Below are 3,156 nucleotides of genomic sequence, written 5' to 3'. Positions count from 1 at the left end.
GGGCGCTGCTCCATGGCATCACCTGTTAGGGGAAAGACACATTGGTTAGCCTATGTTGCTGGACTTTAAGGTATTCCACCCATCGTACCCTCTTTAAAGATAACATGCATCTGCTACTCACAGCGGGCCTCCAGGTGCGCTGTTAGGCGCTGCTCCATGGCATCAACTGTTAGGGGAAAGGCACATTGGTTAGCTTATGTTGTTGGACTTTAAGGTATTCCACCCATCGTACCCTCTTTAAAGATAACATGCATCTGTTACAGCGCTGCTCCATGGCATCAACTGTTAGGGCTTGTCTCAGGGCATGGAAGGGTTAGCTAGGTTGCTGTCACCAATCCCTGCTGCCCTGGTGCCCAGCTGTAAGCCTGCTGTCCAATAGGGTACTTGTTCCCAGGGGGCAGATGCAGCCATGGCATGTATCACAGTGGAGTCAATGCATTCCAATGGGATCGCTATTCCGATCGTTTGAGGTTCTGGTATAGTGATATATCAATATATCGCTATAAGTCGAACGTTCAAAAAAAAAAAAAAAAAAAGCCCATGCGGCCGAAAAAGGTGGGAAAGAGGCGTATCGGAACCGGGAGAGGGAACGGGAGACTACTCGGAGGAGGTTTACAGGTAAAACGCTTCCCTCCCAGTTCTTAAACGGAACAGAGGCTTTTCTGTGTGAAATGGCACTTACATCCCGGTAGGGAACCGATTCTCAACCGGGTTCTGTCTGAAATGACAGACCAGAACTCGGTTGAGAATCGGTTCCCTACCGGGAGATATCGCCTGTCTGAAATTCCTCTATGTTTTGACAAATCTGTATTTATTAATCTCAAAGGTACCTTCCAAGGCTACTTTTTAGTTTTAAAGGTTCATTTAATGATTCCCCCAGATTGTCCCAGCTTTCCCAATCAGAATCTCAGGGTTTCAGAGCCAGATGTCATATGTGTGTATTTTAACTCCGGACTTCTTTTAAAACTAAGAAGTAGCCTTAGAAGGCTGCAAGTTTGGTGGAGGGATGGCTTGGTGTGCATAATTCTTTCCCCATCAGCCATTTTCCCATTCCAAATACCCTACCCAAACTGATTTTCTCCTCACAGAGAGAAGGATGCAAGTCCATAAAGAGTCTCAGGGCCAAAGCAGATGTGACACTGAGAGTTTACATTAACAAATTTCTAAGCCCCCCTTCCAAAAGTTGGCGCACAAGCCCTTGATTTGAATAGGGACAATGGCATCCAAATCAGGTTAAGCTTTTCTCCTATGTGAGCATTTATCCAACATAAACCGGCATGGTTGAAATGCTGTTTTTGCTGTGTTGGTGCAAATATACAGGGGGACCTATATGTTGACCCCACCAGACCAAATAGCAGCTCTGTGGGAGAATTCAGGGCCAGGAAAATCACTGGGAGGGTGTCTTAAAGGTCATGGTTGCAGTGCCGCCTAGACTGGGACCTGTGCACTAGCCTTTTAAATTCAAAATCATTTGGGAGCTCATGCAGGGAATTCCTTCTTCTTCTTTGGTCCTCAGTACTGCCTATAGATTCACTGCAATAATACAAAAATTCATGTAGCCAGTGAGGAACTATGAGTCTCTTTATAATGTGCTCTGTCTTTATAACGCGACAGAGCACGTTATAAAGAGACTTTAAGGAGTCCTCCCTTTTGAAACTTTTATTTAACAGAGGAGGACTAATATTAATTGTAAGGTTGTACATTATCTTTCGAGATTCTATGGAGATGATATTTGATATTTTTGATATCTCTTATTGTGATTTGTGATTAAGATGATATATGAAGAAATTATTGTAAAATATTTTTCTAAAAATATAATATTATTTATGATATGTTACAATCATCTGTGCACGGTATTTGTTGTATGTTGAGCTAAGAAGGACAGCCTGAGCAGTTGCTTGCTGACCTTTTCTTAACTTTCCTACAAGCAGCTTCTTTGACTTCGGGTCATATATTCAGAATCTAGAAGGAAAAAGAAAACTGCTTTTAAATTTGTGGATTTTATTCAACTTTTATATCACTTTTGCATTTTCAGGAAATAACTGATTTGTTTCACTGGGATTTTTTTTTGGGCTCCCCGAAGGTGATTTTTTACTTCTTTTCTATAAACTACAAAGAAAATAGGAAAGGGGAATCTTATATCTACAGGAGAAAGGAAAGTTAACCACTAAAAATCCAAGTAGTGAAGATCATTACATAAACTTATAAAATGAATAATCTAATCTATTATTAATACAGTGAGCTTGAATGCTTAAATCTAGCCTATATTCCGCAAAATCCGATATCAATTACTGTTTAAGGCAAGCACAAAACATCAAACTTAAATGTATTTTCTTAAAGGTGGAATTCAGAGTTCCTAAGCATCTCATTTCTTAGCATTTCTTTTCCTCAAATCATAGTTTCTTTTGTGGGCCGCAGCCCCCAACTCTGAATCAGAGTCCTCCCCAGTAGTTGAAGGAGAGTTTTCACCGCTTTCTTTATGCTGGTATTTATCTTTGTTGTCTTCTCCGGACCTTCCCAGTTGCAGCTTCAAGAACTCATTTGCTTTCTTAACAGAGTCAATTGTTTCTTTTTTTCATTTATTCTGAAGAGTAGGCCTTTGGGAACCAACCATTTGTACTGTATGTTTTTTGTTTGTAAAAACAATGCCAAGTCTTTGAGTTTCTTCCTCTTCTTTCTAATTTCAAATGGAATGTCTTTTAGTATGCGTATGGTGTTACCGTTGATTTTCAGGGGTATTCTTGATGTTGTTTTCAAGATTTGGTCCCTCACATATCTTTTTGAGAATCTAACCACTATTTCTCCAGGCAGATTATTTTTCTTAATATATTTATAATATGATCTGTAGACCACATCCATTTCACATTGAAGATATTCCGTTTTCAAATCTGTCACTGGTGCAAGTAGATCACCCAATACTTGTTTTAGATTATCTCCTTTTGTCTCAGGAACCCCTTGGAGTCTCAGGATAAAGCTTGCTTTTTCCATTTGTAGTTGCAAAAGCTGAGATTTGTCAGTAATTCTTTTCTTTTCCAACTCCTGTACACGCTTTTTCACCTTTTTAGATTTGGCATTAACTTCCTTCAGTGTTTCTGCTGTTTGCTCTGTTAATTTCTTGGTTTCATTCAGTTCCAGTTGTTGTGCAGCAAAGTTCTC

General features: G+C 39.9%; 1 protein-coding gene across 2 annotated transcripts in view; it reads right to left on the bottom strand.

The window, feature by feature from the left end:
• Positions 1-3,156, bottom strand: part of LOC107117864 (methyltransferase-like protein 7A) — a 19,058-nt gene continuing 15,902 nt past the window's right edge. The window contains exons 3-5 of one of the 2 annotated variants that reach the window (XR_001482749.1): positions 1,907-1,962; positions 122-166; positions 1-22 (exon numbers count right to left, since the gene is read on the bottom strand). The gene's annotated coding sequence lies outside the window, so the exon portion shown is untranslated. The remainder of the gene's footprint in view (positions 23-121; positions 167-1,906; positions 1,963-3,156) is intronic. The other variant, XR_001482750.1, reaches the window with a different exon arrangement.

The sequence above is a fragment of the Gekko japonicus genome, unplaced genomic scaffold (assembly GCF_001447785.1).
Source record: "Gekko japonicus isolate JY-2015 unplaced genomic scaffold, Gekko_japonicus_V1.1 scaffold6666, whole genome shotgun sequence".
Classification (NCBI taxonomy): domain Eukaryota; kingdom Metazoa; phylum Chordata; class Lepidosauria; order Squamata; family Gekkonidae; genus Gekko; species Gekko japonicus.
This window is presented reverse-complemented; position numbering and strand designations above follow the sequence as displayed.